We start from the raw sequence: 17,767 nt of genomic DNA, 5'->3' as shown, positions 1-17,767 counted from the left end.
GAACAATGAGGCTAAAATACTAACAAATTTCAGATAAGGCAGCTATGGTTTCCAGTAAAACCAATGGTTACTCCTATCTGCCTGCCCCCCGCCACACACACCTAAATCCTCTCCACTGTTTTGCAGCAGATCCCTCTGAATCTATTCTAGGCACTAGGCATATGTCACTGAAGGATCAGGAGACACACCCCTCCCTGGATAAGAGGGACACGGTTGCCAAACAAGATAAAGGAGTGTGTGAGGCGGCACGGATGCTACAGAGAAAGAGAAAGGGAAGTGAGAAGTGATGTCCCATAAGGTCATGATTTTAAATACAGTGGTCAGCTAGGTCACATGGAGGGGGCCAAGGAGGCTCCTGACCAAAAAAGAATGGGGGAAAGGAGATCAAGGGTGACAGGTGTGCTGTGAAATGAGATGGTCAGGGCCATCCTGATAAAGTGACCCAGGAGCACAGACCCAAAGGGGAGAGACAGGGAGAGACAGTGGTCACCTGGGGAGAAAGCATCCTGAGCAGAGACACCTACAAATGGAATGACCCTGAGGCAGAAGTGTGTGGGGAGTGTTTGGAAACATCCAGAAGACTTTGTGGAGTAAGTCAAAGAGACAGGGATAGAAGGGAAAGTCCAAGGGCAAGGGGACATCTCACAGTGCCCTAGGGACCACCAAGAGAGCCTCAGTTAATGGTGTTATATAGTCAGACCTCAGCCTGGATGTGTGTATGTGTTAAGAGAAAGAATTTCATTCGATTTGACTGACTTTACCAGTAGGATAAAAAAAAAATCTCACTTGTAGCTGGTCAGCAAAGGCAGGGAAGTGGAATAAAAAATGATTTTAAGGATCCATAGGTTGCTTCCGGATATTGTAAAGACAATGGTACTTCATTATCAAAGCTTACAGATGATCAAAACTACTCTCATCCTCTTCATTGTATCCACACATGTACAAATGCACGTGAAAACCATTTCTTTATATTGTGTTATAAACATACAGACATGATATTGTAAATATCCCAAGCCTATTTAAAAGTTGTTCTCTCTCTCCAGTATCCCAACTTAAGATCACAAGCACAACATTTAACCAATGTATCAGCATTGTTCAAAGAAATGAGTCCGCTATCTAGTCATTTCCCCATCCATCCATTTCCCCATCCATCCATTCACCCACCCATGCACCCATCCAACCATCCATCCATCTACCCATCTAGCTACTCACCCACACATGACTGAAAGCATTGAGTCAGTATTTTAAAATTTACTTGAGTGACTCTTTTACTTTATTCCTACAGAAGATCAGAAATTTATACAGTAGATGATAAACCCTTCATACCAATGCTCTATATTAAAGTAAAACTGTAAACAGGCAACTATATGCTTTTTTTATCCATTGAAATTAAGATATTCCCAAGGTGTGGTATACGAAAAATTTTTTTATGAAAATTGACTTTTGTAACAAGAATAGAAAACTTCACCCCAGGTGGCAAAATCAATTCAGATTCTTTTTGACATTTTCTAACCTTCGAATTTCTCTAGGAGCAAAGTAGTTGTATAAAGACTATATTCTTGGATATTAATTATTTTGAGTAGTTTCCACAGGGAAAAAAGTAAATGTCATTTGTGACAGTTCAGAAGAAAGTCAAGGTTGTACTTTCTCTTGTCTATAAGAAAAGGAAAAAGAAGAAGATCGACGAGGCAACACGTGCATCTCAAGTATAGCTGGAGGGACCTCTGGCATCTGGACAGCATTCACGGGAATCAAGGTGCACAGACCCGGCTCCGAGATACTTCGCCTGAACCCCACGGGCAGGGATCAGCTTTCCCCTTTTACCCACGGGCCAATGACATTCATCACCAAGAGCTTGTTTTCATGAACATATTTCTTGACCAACATTATTTTCACTTGAAGAGTGCTTTAAAAATAATATTATCCAGGATAATTATTTAGGAGTGGAATATATATAGATTTTTTTAAATTTATTCATCATTTTATGCAATACTTTTCTACAGGGTAATTAGCCCATAGTATTCTTTTATCTATTTTTTTTCTTATTCTCTGATTTGGAAATAATGTATAGAATGTATAGAATGTATAATGTATAGAATGGCCCATTATGGGTGGCCATAATGATCTCTGCCAGCATTACCTCTAAAGTTGTCATGGCATTATGATGTAGTCTCTGAATTTCTGTGAGGTCAGCTAATATAGGGCAAGAAAAATAGAAAGTTCTAGTTTTGGGGAAAAGGATGGACTTGTGCTTTAGACTATGCCTGGGAGAGACCTGGTTCCCCAAGAGGGGGTCAGGGTTAAGAGTATGACCTTTCATACCAAGAAGTTGGGTTTTGATCGTGGTCCACCATTTATTCTAGTCTAATCTGCATCTTTACTTAATCCTCTGTGCCTAGTTATTTGTAACGTGAATACAACAATCCTTCCTATCCTAAGGGTTTAGGGGAGAATCGAGTGATATAATACATATTAGAAGATTTACAAGAGCGGTGCATGCAGGGTAAGCACTAAAAAGAAATGTTTGCTCTGCTTATTATAATACATAGGAACTTGGGCAAATAAGTGCCCTAGACTCGTGTCCTCACCCATTGGCAAAAACAGGAACAGAGTTAGGGCAAGGATCAGCTGTGACAGCACGTGATTCGTCCTCAGCGAACGCCAGCTGATGCTAGTTCCGTCTTGGTGTGCACTAACTTCCTTACAACCTTTGTCTTCATTTGCTAATTAGGACATGAGATTTATGACGTTTTATAGGGTCAAAAAATAAACTACTGTCATCATAAATACTGTGGAAATTCAGTTTAGATGTGATAATGTATTTTTCAAAGCTGTATTCAACTCAATTCTCAACACACATGAACTGAACATCTACTATGTACCAGGAGCTGGATATGGGGATATATAAGAGCCAGTTTCTGTTTTCAGAAGCTCAGAGTCTAGTGGGAATGACCAGCAGACAAATATAGAACACACTCTGGGCCGGTGGGTGGGAGACAGACAAGTTGGCAGATCACACAGGTGTTGGACACGACACCTGGATTAGAGCAGAGCACGATTTCTCAACCTGTCCCACATATGCCTTGCAGGTTGTCTGGAACAGAATCCCACTTTGGCAGGCCTGGGCATGGCTTGTTTGTTTGTTGTCAGGATGGAAAGCGAATTAAAATTGGATTTTTTGAGCATTTGACTGAAATTGTGTTTGTTTGTTTGTTTGTTTTTAATGTTTATTTTTGAGAGAGAGACAGAGACAGAGTGTGAGCTGGGGAGGAGCAGACAGAGAGGGAGACGCAGGATCTGAAGCAGGCTCCAGGCTCTGAGCTGTCAGCACAGAGCCTGACATGGGGCTTGAACTCGCAAACCATGAGATCATGACCCGAGCTGAAGTTGGACGCTTAACAGACTTAAGCCACCCAGGCGCCCCTAACTGAAATGTTAGTGGACCTTACGCTCACTCCTAAAACTCTTCCTCATGTCAAAGCTCAGAAAGGCCGGTGGATTTTATAAAAGAGAGCAAAGTTGTCTCCTAAACATCCTACCTCCCTCATATTATTCTATCTTGGGAGATCCTTTTATTGGTTTGGTTTGGTTTTAATTACTTGGACATGGTTTTAAAAAGATTTATTATCAGGAGGAATTGTGGCCAGAAAGGAGGCAGCTTCGAGCAAAAAGACAATGACTGAAGCCAGATCAGCTGGTATTTATTTCTGCCACCTTCCACGGATACGATTTGAGGCAAAAATCTCAGCATCAGATCCCATGTTATTAAAGAAAATGGTTTAATTTCCCTACAGGATTGTTTTGAGAAGCAAAAGGATAATATATGCTTTTTAAAATCTTACACATTGGAAAATATGATAAGAGGGGCCACTGTGCACAGACAGAGCGATCTACGTTGGTGAGGCACATTGTTATTTCCGGTAGAGGGGAGCTAGAGCAGATTTGGGAGTCCTGACCTGCCCACCAAGTCCTCTGGTGCAAACCTGAGCCCAGAACAAAGCTCTCAGGCACTAACGTTTAAACCAGACATATGTGAGCATTGTATTCCCTTTGTTTTCTTTTAAAGGCGGCTTTTTAAAATTCTGATCATAAAGGCAATTCATGTTCATGATAGAAAACTTCAAAAAAAAAAAAAAACGGAAAAGGAATAAAGATGTTGAAATGTACTAAGTTGACTGTTTCTACCTAACATAAGCACTTAGAACTTCACGATATTAGCTACTGAACCCTCTCAGTTACCCAAGAGACTGGTACAATTACTGCCCCCATTTTCCAGGTGAAGAAACTAAAGCCCAGAGAAATCAGCATGCCCATCGCGCTGGCGAGAAGTGTGGTCTACAAATCTGAATAACTTACGTAATATCCTTTCTGTACAACCCGCCTCCCCGCAGTGGCTGTCACAGACTGTGTGTTGTTGATCTGTGTCCCTTCAGTCTCTAAGTCCTCGGTCCACTCACTGACACAGCAGCTACTTTGAGAAAGCACTCACTCCGTGCAGGAATTTCCCCACATGCTGGGGACAGAACAGCCAAGCAATCAGTGGACAGAATGGCGCCCACCTTCCAGATGGGGTGCGAGAAAGAAACTGAGGAAGAGGCGTGCTGTGTCAAATGGTGTTAAGGTTGTGGGAAACCAGAGCACAGGGGAGGAAGAACTCTGTAGAACTTCGGCTTCTCCTAGCACGAAAGGGAAAGCCACCAGAGGATGTGAGCAGAGAGCATGAGCCGCCTTACACTTCTACAGAATCACTCCATCCATCCATCAGTTCCACTGAAGTGCCCAGGGAAGGAGGAATTATTCTCAACGTGTGAATTTGGGGGCCACAATTCGGTCTTTCTCAGATAGCATGCTCTTCCCTTAATTAATCCCGTCTTAGGACATTAGAGCGGCCACAAGGGGAAGAACAATTTTAGCTTTCTCACAGTTATTTGAAAGCACTGCCCATTTCCGGAAACATCTGCAAGGACAGAAGTCAATAATCCCCCATTTGTAAGTCAGTCTCCCTCTCCCCTCGCTCCTCCCTTTCTCCCCAACCACCTCCTTTTTTAACACGTATTGACCAAGCCAATGTTGAGCAAATACGATATGTTTAATCCCCAGTACATCAGACCCTTATTTGGAAACAGGATTCCCGAAGAGGTAATCGGAGATGAGGTCATCTGGAGTAGGAGGGGCTCAGCTCCCTGTGATGATGCAGGCAGACATGGGGTGACGTGTCTACAAGCCAAGGACCCCCAAAGATGCTGGGGAGCACCAGAAGCCAGGGGAGAGGATGGGTAGATTCTCCCTCCCCGCCCTCGGGAGGAACCAGCCCTGCCCACACCTTGACCTTGGACTTCAGGCCTCCGGGACTGGGACGCAAGAGACTTCTGTTGCGTAAGCCATCAGTCTGTGGGACTTTATCACAGCTGCCCTAGCAAACTGAAACACGTCGCAAGCACTTCTGCATAATGTAAAGTACCCCCATTTCTTCCATATGGCTTTACAGCTCCTTGGGGTGGGGCCTAGCGGTATTCATCTTGGGTCCTCAGAGAAAGTGTTCCGTCTACGCTAATTAGGTGAGTGAGTGAGCTGGTGGGCTAGGGACCAGCAGAAGGGGCAAACGCAGGGCTCAGCTCACGCTGGGGCAGAGCAGGGGCTCCCCCACGGTTTTGATAGGGAGCCTAGCTCAGAGATGTAAGGGGATCCTCACTGAGCCCAAAGCAAATCACCAGGAATACGGAAGAGAGGGGCCTGAACCCAGCAGGACCCACTGCATCCAACCGGCACCGTCCTCCAGGAATGGGATCTGGTGGCTACACCATAATATGCGGCTTCCTCAAACTTATTCCTTATTGTAACAGCTCCAAACCGTAAAGTGCCCCAGTTTTAAAGTGTTCTTGAAAAAAATTCCACCTTAATAAACGATCCCGATGTCTCCATCGTGGGATCACGGAGAATTTGGCCCAAACATAAAAGGGAACAATCCCTAAGCATGAAATGAAAATTCGCTTTGACACGGTGCTTACTTTCTCTGTTTGCCATCCTCTGAATCCTACAGCAACGCTCTTACTTTGTTTTGTTTTCTTTTCTCCTGGTGTAGTCTGTGGACCGCCTGCTATTAAAATCATCAGGGATGTTGTTTTCAAATCAGATCCATGGCCTCTCAGACGGACTTGCTCAGTAAGACTGGGAAGCAGGGCATACACAGCGAGAAACAGGACAGCGCCCTGAATTTCAATGAACTGTTCAAGTGTTTCGTACACAATAAAGGTTGAGATCTATTTCTCTGGGCTGCATCTTTCTCACACAGGCAAAGGGGTCGAGGATAAAGACGCCATTAAGGTAAATTAACTCATACACTGGAGAGAAGACTTGCCCTTTATAGGATGAAAAGGAATCCAGACAAAGATTTATTACAGATCAGGATTTGGGGCCAGGGAGGAACCTCCTGATCACAGTCCAGTGGTTGTCTGGGGAGCTCCACACCCCGGAGTCCCCAGGGATCCCCAGGGGAGGAGCCGGTGGGGGAGGGTAGGTGTGGGGGTCGGGGACAGCGTTGGGGGCAGGCGCTGAGCAGGCTGGACTCTGGGTCTCCAGACATTCACACGGGCTCAACCAGAGATTATATGTTAGAAATACTGAGATTGCAAATGAGATTTTATTTAAGAAAAGGATTTCACCGCTTAATAACAAGTTTGCAATCCTGTGACCATTTGCAAATGTAATGAACAGAATCACAGCAAGATGGAATAGAGCTAAAGTCACCTATAATTAGTGGCCAAGCTGAGGCAAGGCCATGCTTTCCTTCCTGTGCATATGCTTTTCCCAGGATGAGAAGGGATGGATGGTGACATCGGTAAATTTATAAAAATCAATTTGTAGGCTTTTTGCAAAAGGGAAATATGGCATAGCTGTCTACATTCAGATTAAGGCGTATTCCCTGTATGCGGACATAATCCAGGGCATTCCTGGTGGCTCTCTCTTTACATAATGGCTTTATTAATATTTATTTTTTTTTTAGTGCTATGGGGAAAACACGATAAAGAAGACACTGCCTTTAGGCTCAGAGCACCTATAATTTCAGTACGGATAACTTTTTGCAAATGGTGTTATACAGAGTTGCATTATTCATTTAGGGATGCTTTTCTTTCGTGTATGATCCAGCCTCAATATCCTTATCAGAATTCATGAATTCTTAACAAATATTGACTAATTATCAGCTGTCGGGCTTGTGGGCTGTCCCTTCTACATCAGAAGCCTGCTCGCCCCCCCTTCACACGCACAACCAAAAGCCAGAAAAACAAAACACTCTCTATTCATTAATTCATTCACTAAACATTAATTAAGGCACCTTTAGATTCTCGAGAAGGTAGAGTAGAGATCAAACAGCAATTCCTCTAAGAAGCCTCCATCGATTTTCCAGATAGAACCAATCTCTCTCTCCCTGCTCCTCGGGGACTCGGAGATTCCACTTTAACACAGGCACGATCTGCTTCCTGTCGATCTTAATTACCAAGTCTATCCCTTCCATCACCCCCACACGGGACTGGGTTTCTGGAGCACCAGGACCATGGTTTATTTTCTTTGTGTGTTCTCCTCTCATTAGATATGGGCTTCATCCCTCCAAATCATATGAAGCTTGGTAAATGAGCCAACAAGTGCAATTTTCTAGGATACAAAAGCTGGAAAACATTAATCAGAAAAAGACGGATAATACACGAGGATTTACAAAAAGAAACGGCCTTCCCTTTGATATATGCTCTCCCCTGCACTGTATCTCTTTCTCTTTAGGCCAAAATGTCCGAAAAGGGTCCCCCGCCTTTCTCGCACCCCGGTCTGGTTTTAGCCACATGAATTCCACCCACAAATACTGAGCGAACCACCAAAGCACTGACAACATATTTTATCAAAAGAAATCGTTAATGTATGTTAACAATGAAGCAAGGAGTGTTCTGGAAGAAAATACAGCTGCACATCACATCAATATCATGTTGCCACAGGAGAGGCCTTTCCATACATCAAAATAATGACAAACGTCACAATTTTTACAGGCCACCATTATTTTTTATTTCCGTTTATCTGTGTCTTCTACACATTACAAAAAGATGCACAAACTTTCAATAAGAGAAAAGTAATTCACATCACTCCACTCTAACTAACCCGGAAGTGTCTGAAGAGGGGTCCACGGCTGTATTCGCTGCATGCTTTGAATATGTCAGGTGGAGGGTGAATTTACAAACAGGATAAGGCACATAAAATAACCATCAGCTAAAAAATGTTCTAAATCCGCAAGAATAAACTGCAAAGCTTAAGTGCCAGTATTTTAAGAGAGGAATCTTAACAACCTCGTCCCAAACGGTTGTTTGTACTGTGCTTTCAGTCTACTCTATTCAGAAATTAAGAGTTGTTTTCTTGCTAATTAAATGAATAGAGGTCTTTTCCAGAGCTGAACTTTTAAACACACTCACTAAAACACTTTGAAATATGTGCTTATCATTATTAGGCAGCGGGTTTCTATAATTGACAGGAAAGGATTTTTCTTTCCGGTAGGGTCTTAAGTCTGAGGCACTCTGCATATATGAATTTTGAAAAGTATTGAGAGAAGAATACAGGGAGCCAGAAATAATAAAGGAAATCAAGACACAGCTAAGGAGAAAGATACTTTGTACTAACACCTGCAGTCCTGTGGGTTTTCAGAGAAAGATATGCGTGCATATATGTATGCACAGAAATATATGCATTAGAAGACCTAAGGCCAGCTTTCTGAACATTGTGGCCTTATGACTAAATCTATCAAACACAGGTTAACAAGTAAAACAATAAGACTTAGTGAATCATTAAGGAAGAATCATCTGCTCTGTGTATTAATGTCCAGAAAGACTTTGAAGAAATGCATCCAAATTCAGGTACATACACCGCCCTGAAGTCAGTAGAATATAGAATACGGGGCTGCCTGGGTGGCTCAGTGGGTTAGCCTCCGACTTCAGCTCAGGTCATGATCTCGCAGTTCGTGAGTTCAAGCCCTGCATCAGGCTCTGTGCTGACAGCTCAGAGCCTGGAGCCTGCTTCGGATTCTGTGTCTCCCTCTCTCTCTGGCCCTCCCTCGCTCGTGCTCTGTCTCTCTCTGTCCCTCAATAAGAAATAAATGTTAAAAAAAATTTTTTTTTAGGGGCTCCTGGGTGGCTCAGTCGGTTAGGCGTCCGACTTCGGCTCAGGTCATGATCTCACGGTCCGTGAGCTCAAGCCCCACATCAAGATCTGTGCTGACAGCTCAGAGCCTGGAGCCTGCTTCAGATTCTGTGTCTCCCTCTCTCTCTGCCCCTCCCCCGCTCATGCTCTGTCTCTCTCTCTCTCTTAAAAATAAACGTTAAGGGGCGCCTGGGTGGCTCAGTCGGTTGAGCGTCCGCCTTCGGCTCAGGTCATGATCTCGCAGTCCGTGAGTTCGAGCCCCGTGTCAGGCTCTGTGCTGACCACTCAGAGCCTGGAGCCTGTTTCGGATTCTGTGTCTCCCTCTCTGTCTCTGACCCTCCCCCGTTCATGCTCTGTCTCTCTCTGTCTCAAAAATAAACGTTAAAAAAATTTTTTAAAAAAAATAAACGTTAAAAAAAATTTTTTAATATATAGAATAGGTATTTGGGGTAAATTTCAAGTTATATTTGCTTTAGACCTGGTAGGTGCCACAACTGTGTTTGATTGTGGTTTTTAAGCACGCCTCTTAAGAGAAGTTAGTTTGGAATAAAACTGTATCTCTGTGCTCACAAGGAATGCCACCTGCGTCCATCAGTAGCCAGAAACAAAGAGTAGAGCAAAGCCCACAAAGGAAGGTGGAGAAAGAGGCACAGTGGCTCAGAGACTTAACAAGAGAAACCAGTTTTCTAAACACACATGGCATTTTTGCTTCCTTTCCTTCTCATTGCGACCACCTGTCCAGCGTTCTCTCCTAGACTAATTGATTTTAGAAAAGGGGCTTGGTTTTTCGACCTCTCTGGAACTGTTCAAAAATAAGCATTGAATCTCAAAAGAAGATAAAAGTGAAAATGATTATTTGCAGACATGGTTAGAAATGCCCTATTCACTGTGAATTTGAAGCTGTGATGAGAGAAAATGTTTAGGGTTAAAGATGCCACGAGGAACACATCTGCTGGCCCGGTGCCTTCGCTCACACAAAGCAGAAGCAGTATTGATGGCTTTCAAGGTGCATGTACAGGAGTCTCGGGGAAATGAGGAGGGTCTCTGGACACGGGGACCGTGGCAGGGAACATTCACTGTGATTCAGCCCGAGCAGCCCTCTTAACTGTTTTACATTACTTGGTGTGCCCTGAAGGTGGGCAGAAAGCCTCGAATAGCTTTTGGTTTGTAGGTTTTAATTCCTCTGGCGGAGGCTGCTCATTTTCCCTTAAAGTGGTTAACTTAACAACGGTCTTCATACGAAGACGAGACACACAGAGACACAGAGAAGAGGGCCACGCAATGACAGAACAGAGATGAAGCAAACCAACGAATGACAATGATCCTGGAGGCACCAGACCCTGGACGGGGCAGCAAGGATCCTCCCCTCAAGCTTTTAGAGGGAGCCCAGCCCTGCCGGTGCCTTGACTTTGGATTTCTAGTCTTTACAACCGTGAGAGAGCACATTCCTGTTGTTCTAAATCGCCCGGTTCATGCTAATGCGTCAAGGCAGCCGTGGGAAACTCACACGGTCGCCATTTTATTGTTGTTGTTGTTGTTGTTGCTGCTGCTCTTGACCGACCGGTTACTCCTTTCCAAATGGAAACTCTCAGTTTGCATTTGACAGCCACATTGAACATGGGAGGCAGGTGTCCTTCTTCTTCCAAATAAGGAAAGCGAGACACCGGTCACTATCGTTTAATTAAAAGCATGCAAAACAAGGCAGACTGGGGGGCCAGCATTCAAAAGTGAAGAGCCTACCAGTGATCTTCGCGGATCGGATCGGGGAAAACACCTCTGGCCTGAGATCCTCCGCCGGAGCTATCAGGCCCCCGTGACTTCCGGAACTTCCCTCTCGCGAATCAAAAGGCCTCACTTGCAAGTCCCACCAATTCTGCCAAGTCTTTAACAGTTTATAGAAGACAGAAAACAGCATGAGAACCAGAAAGGCTGCAGAGCGGGGGCCAGAGCACGGTCTGTGCACCTGCCACGACTCCAGGGAGACTCGGTCTCCTCCGCCGCAAGGGCCGTTCTGGGGGGTGTGACCACCGTGCCATACAGCGCAGGCAGGGCTGTAGGAGAACCCCCCCAAATGACGCTAGAAGCAATTCGGGGGCAGGATGTGTGTCTCTAGCCATCCGTGGCATTTCTGAACGTCTGTCCCCATTTGTCCACTGCAGTGGTCTCAGATCCCAAGACCTCATGTGGCTGGGTGAGCCTGTTGTGGAGGAAAGCAATGGCCAAGGGCTTTAGGGGCAGAGTCGGGCCCAATCTGGGCCTCCCTTGCAGGCATGTGACCTTGGAATCTTTCCTAGCCTTGCTAAGCCTTCCCCACCCCGACCCCCATCTGCTGGGGATGATAATCCCCAGTGAAAAGGTCTTGGAACCCGAATGATGGGATGCAGTGCCTGGGGGATGCGATAGAACGCGTGCTCCTTTCCACCCCCCTTCCAACACTCCCTGCACAGAACTCAGACTGGACATTCTCTCTCTTCTAGGACACAGGCATTTTAAGAGAGCCAGTGTGGGGGAAGAGTCCATGGCCCAGGGAAAATAAATTTCAGGTGTCTGTGGAGGAGAGCTTTGGGGTCGGGAACCATGGAGGGGAGCAGGGAGTGGCTTCTAGGAGGCTGCATTTCACTGGGTCAAGGCCCCTGCCAGGTCGGTAACATCCCCACCAGCACCCCGGGCAAGCTCTGGCCAGAAGCGAAATGGAAAGCGGTCAAAAGACTACGGGCTTGGGTGGGACAGACCTGGATTTGAATGACAGTCACCTCCCAGCCCCTGGACCTTCTCAGGGCCTTGGTTTGCACATGCAGATAATGCAATGATAACACCTACTCCACAGGGCCTGGTCCCCATGAACACAGCCCGTGGCATAGGGAGGAGAGTAAATAAATGGGCTTCCCCTTTCCCAGGCCACGCACAGGCCTCAAATGGCCTTTGGTTTGTGCGTTAGTTTTATTCCTTTGAAATGCAGCCTATTCACTTAAAAAGGAAGTGGAATTTTTAAAAAGTCCATAGATGACATTTGGATGTTGGAGTTGTGACTCATGTAATATTTATTGGGATCAAGTCACTGCCACCCCCATCCCACAACCCACCTAGAAAACAGAGAAGTGTGGGTCTTCCTAAGGAAGGTCACATCCTGTCCTTCCCGGAAGTACCTTTTCCGGACAGCACTAGTGAGCCGGTGGTGGCTTTTTCTGGTGGCTGGGGTGGGGTCTGAAGGCTGACACCTAGTTATGGGAGAGAAGGGTGGCTGGAGATCATTTTTTCTCAAGGCCTAAGTCAGTGCCTTCCACATTCCCCCAACAGACCAAGCAGAACCAAAATGGCGCCCAACAGCACCACTGGTCAGGGAGGGATCTTACCATCTCTCCTTCCCCGACCCCACCCATCCCAGGAGGATATAACCTCATCGTCCCTGGGGTGACGGTCCAGCTGGGCAGGAAGGAAGCTCCTTCCTTTTGTACGCCTTGGTGCGGCGCAAGCCCTCCCTAAAACTCCCTCTCCCTTCTCCAGCACCTGCTGTTAGAAAGGTCTTGATCCCAGCGACAGAGGGAAACCTGCAAAGGCAGCTCGAAATCAGATCAGCCCAGAAGCCACCCCGCACCCAAACCCATCACCTGGAGGGACCCGAAAGGGGATTCCTCAAAAGCCAAATGGAGGCATCTCCTTTTTCAAAGCCCTGGGATGCAGCTGTCAGGCCGCATAAAAGCCATTCGCCTCAAGATTAAAATTTTAATGCGCTGTTTACACGTTGAGGCAAAAGAGGTTTGCATAATTAATAAAGCACAGAAAACTGAGAGCCGGAGCACAAAACGTGTTTTAAAGAGAAACAGTCCACGAAGGAGAGAGGATGGCCTCCTGACTCGGCCTGCTCAGCTCCCAGGAGACCAGCGGAATCGGAAGCAGGTGCTTCTTGCCGGGGACCCCATTCCCAACGCCGCCACCCCGAGTGGCACACGGAGGAGATGCCCAGGGCGCCTGGCAGGGCTCCGGAGCAAAGCTTCCCCGTCCTTCGAACGTGCATCCCATCAGTGAGGCGAACCCACAAGGTCTCTGCCACGTTCCCCGGAACAATGGGCCGTCCCCGGGAAAGGCAGGACGCACACACGCACGTCCTCTGCAGACTGCGCCCGGGCTCCCGCGGCACCCGGAGCCGGGCAGGAATTCCTCGGCGTGTCGTCAGAAGGGGCGCCCGGCAGAGGCAGCCTGGCATATGGGGCCTCCAATTTTTTAGTGACAAGCGGCGTGTTAGCAGCGCCGTGGAGGAGCAGGCAGAGAGCCGGTTGGCTAATCACTCCCCGTTGCCTGCACCCTCAGGCAGAATCATATTGCTTTATGCAGATGAGCTCATAACAGTTTCTTCAATTTAGCTTTTATATAAAAAAGCGCCAGCTCCTCACACTGTGTCAACAGCCACCCGAGGGCCTACCACTTTACAACGCAAGCGTATTACTATTTAAAGACAAGCTTTTAGCTGAACATCAGTGCTGCCTTCAGAGTTTAATTACCGCCCTCCCCATGGGGCCCAATGAGCCAGCCACTCTTCCCAAGGGGTTTCTGCTTGGTGATGATCTTTAACTAAGTAAGTAAATGCCAAACCGGCCCGGCTTAAAGCGCCTGCGTCTGATTTCCCGCTCGGCGGCAAGATTGTAGGTGACTGGTAATGAGCCATGAGCAATTTAGAATCCTGGGGTAATTAATTTCCAGTTGAAAAAAAAAACAACCCAGTAGAATGTGTACGTATGTATATGCGTGTGTGTACATATATATATATATATATGTACACATATAAATATAAAATAAACTAGAGTCTGTTATGTAAAAAATATATATTATTTATCATATATATTAAAATCCACATTAAATTTTTATTTCCTCATCTGAATTACCAGGGAAAGAGCTCAACAACAGAAGCTAGCTCCCGAAATCACTTCCGATTTTATTAGAGTAGTTATTTAATTCTGACACCAAAAAGAGGTCCCTCTCCTCTTGAAATTCTTTCTCAATTTACTGAGTTGAAAGAAGAAGGTTTGCAAGGGGAAGGTCAGGGTTCCTTCACTCACTATACAGCGATCATTAAATTAGTCCTTTCTTCCAAAGTACCACGAAACAGTACCATGAATATCACAACTTCGGGATATATACTCATCTTTTAAAAGATACATTAACATGTCAAGATTAGGACACATTGAAATTGTATCTGAAAGTGGTCCAGAGAGTTAAAAATCAAATGCGTTTTCCAAAAGCCATCGAAGAGTTGAAATAAGGCACAACAGAAGGAATGACTTTTATCTTCTCGTTTTGAGAAAACACACACACCAAAAAATTAAAGATGAACCAAGGCATAAACTCAATTTTTAAATCAACCAAGCTTGGCAGGACATTCCTAAGGGACTGACTGAGCTCCAAACAGGTCAAGGTATTAAGTTTTCATTCCAGAAAATTTCAGCAGGTTCTTTGGTCCCCTACGTGGAGGTTAAAAAATGCGCCCAAGGTTGTGAAGCGGTGCACACAAACTGAGCAGCTGAGAAGGGTAAGGGTGGTCCTTATGGGACCGTCTCTCTAGATAAATTAAAGCTCTCTGAAAGGTTTATTCGTGCTGTCCAGTCAGATAAGTTATGAATTTACTTTGATAGGATGGAAGCAGCAAGGCACAGTGAGAGGGGTCACCCTGGGACAAGAAGACGCAGGTCCCGGCCCCGCCCCTTCCATATAGAAGATGTGAGATCTGGGGATAAGTCACCTGCACATCCCTCCTTATTTAACAAAGAGACCACGTCTGCCATGCTGAGGCTCCATACCCCCAGCCACACCAATGGAGGCAAGGGTGGGGTGAAGAGGGGGACGGGAGACAAAGCCGCCGGAGGTGTGCCCCACAAGACGCTGCTAGCAGGCACTGACCTACAGGCTGACAAAGGTACCCGCTAAATCCGGCCTCAACCAAACCTGCCACGCTCTGACAAGCACACAAGTTACTGAACAAACTGCTGGCATGAATGACGTGCCAAGATGCTAAGTAAAGAGCCCGGTTTTATGGGACGTCTACCAAGTATCAGGCACCGTACTTGGTCCTTTGTCCTTCATCTCCTTTACTTGCGAACAGAAGCCCATCAGAGTGCCGGTCCCGATTACAGGAAATGTCCACTACCGACCAGCTGGCAGGGGGGCATTTGGATCCCCGCTCCGGACCAATATGCAGACGCCAGCTTGAGACTCAACTTGACTCCACACCCTTTCTCTGAGCTGCTCGGCCTGTGACTTCCACCTCCCATACGCTGGCTTAAAAATATTTTGCTGAGGTTGTGCCTGGGTGGCTCAGCCAGTTAAGCATCCGACTCTTGATTTCAGCTCAGGTCATGATCTCGAAGCTCCGAGATCGAGCCCCACATCGGTTTCCACGCTGACGGAGCACAGTGAGGAGCGTGCTTGGGATTCTTGTCCCCCTCTCTGTCTTCCCCTCCCCCACTTGCTATAAATAAATACATACATACATACATACTTTAAAATTTTACTGAAAGTTTAGTAAAAATTTTGCACAGGCTTTGTACATCCTTTTGCATGCAAAAATTGCTTTTTCATCAAAATCCCTGCCAAGTAAGACTGGACCCTTTCTACTTCCCCCTTAGGATGCCCCCTTCTTGCCACTGGAGGAGACGTTCCCAACACACCATTCTCTTCAGGGAGCACTTTTGTAGAGAACTAGCTGCTAGAATGTGTGGCCACGGCAGCCACAGGCCTCAAAGACGTGCCGGGACGGTCTTTCTAGGCCAGAAGGTCAGGGACCTGAGGTTCACAAGAAAGGGTCATGGAAGATGGCTGAGGGTGGACAGACTGTGGCAGGTGCACAGGGCTACACTGCACCCCGAGGCTCCACCAGCCCCACCATCATCCAGACCCCAGAATTCTCACTTGGGGACTCACAGATGAGGGGGAAAGTGCCGATGTCCCTACATCAGGACTAACGCTCAGTGCTCATCAAGAGTCTACACTTCCCAAACAGAGGGTGTTTCCAAAGATATTCATCCTTCAACGGGAGTGCCAGCAACTTGAGGGGAAGTGGAAGTCGGTGGAGGCTTCATGCCTCCGATTCCTGTCCACCCCACATAAGACTCAATGAGACAGTGAAAAGTGTATCAAGTCAGGGTCAAGTCAGGACATCAAAAAGCCCTTCTGTGATCTTAGCAGGAAGAATTTAACACAGTGAATTACTAACCAGGTACTGGAGAACAGAAAGGCAAAAGGAGGCCCTGCCTCCTTTCGGAGAGTTGGTAACTTCAGGGCTGAGAGAACAGAAAAGAAGAGCTAGAGTTACTAGAACCTGGAGGCTTGGGGAAAGGACCCACCGAGCCAGCCTCCAGCCTCCAAGGGACCTACGAGGGGCCATCTTGGTGACCGGCAGATGCTCAAACCTCAGGAGCTCAGAAGAGGGACCTTGTAGGGGCGCCTCGGTGGCTCAGTTAGTTGGGCAGCCAACTCTTGATCTCGGCTCATGTCACGTTCTTACGCTTCGTGGGATCAAGCCCTGAGTCTGGCTCTGCTTGAGCAGCGAGGAGCCTCCGCCCCACCCCACTCCGTGCATGCGTGCACTCTCTCTCTTAAAAATAATTAAACTTAAAAAAAAAAAAAAGAAGGACCTTGTAAATTCAGACCTGTAAGTAGAGGATGCTATTGGGTGGCATTTGCATCTCGGAGGGGGTACAGTAAGGCTGATTTTGCAGGTGCAGGAATGATAACCTTGCACACTGAAACTGAATGTGACTTCAGGAGCCCACTGCCAGCTGGGTCAAGTTTAGATGCTACTGAGACAACCAGGAATCGATAGCTGGGACCTCGCCCTGCCCTCTCTGCCAGCCTCCAGACACCCAGGGGCCCTGATGGCAGAGCCCGGATGCACAGCTGGTGAAGGAGAGGTGGATTTGCAGGATCCCAGCCTTGGCATCAGCACACAGAGTAGAGAGGGTGGGTCAGAGCCGAAATCAAATCCTTAATCAAAGAAATGAAATGGTCCAACTGACTCCAGTTGTGCCTATGTATTAGCTTTCTATCATGGCAGACAGACGCCCTTGCACTCAGCAGCTGGAAATGATGCCCGTTATGAGTTCACACTTCTGTGCATGAGACGCTCACCGGGGCATGGCTGGCTTGTCTGCCCAAGATGTCACGAGCCTGAAATCAAGGTGTCAGCCAGGTTGGGTTCTCATCAGGAGGCTCTGGGGGAAAATCTACTCCCAAAGCACATTCTTGTTTTCAGAATTCAGTCCCTTGGGGTTTGGGGACAGAGACCCCTATTTTCTTGCTGCCTGCCAGATGGAGGCTGTTCTCAGCACCTGGTGGCTCACACCTGTCCTCCCCGCCCCAATCTCTTCTCATGCTCTGACCTCCAACTCAGATTTAAAGGGATCATGCGTTCAGGTCAGGCCCATCCTGATAATCTCCCTACCTTCAGGTCAGCTTATTTGAGACCTTAATCACATCCACAAAACCCCTTTCGCCATAGAATACAACATAATCACTGGCAGGTTTCTCAACTCTCAATGGGAGGAAATTAGACAAGATCAAGGCTGTCTGGAGGTCAGCAAGGCTTCTGCCTACCGCAACCAGCGTT

The 17,767-nt window shown here is 46.7% G+C and overlaps 1 protein-coding gene across 2 annotated transcripts in view; it reads right to left on the bottom strand.

The window, feature by feature from the left end:
* DSCAM (DS cell adhesion molecule) overlaps positions 1–17,767 on the bottom strand; it is a 706,002-nt gene that overhangs the window by 396,243 nt on the left and 291,992 nt on the right. The window lies entirely within an intron of this gene.

Source organism: Felis catus, chromosome C2 (assembly GCF_018350175.1).
Source record: "Felis catus isolate Fca126 chromosome C2, F.catus_Fca126_mat1.0, whole genome shotgun sequence".
Taxonomy (NCBI): domain Eukaryota; kingdom Metazoa; phylum Chordata; class Mammalia; order Carnivora; family Felidae; genus Felis; species Felis catus.
This window is presented reverse-complemented; position numbering and strand designations above follow the sequence as displayed.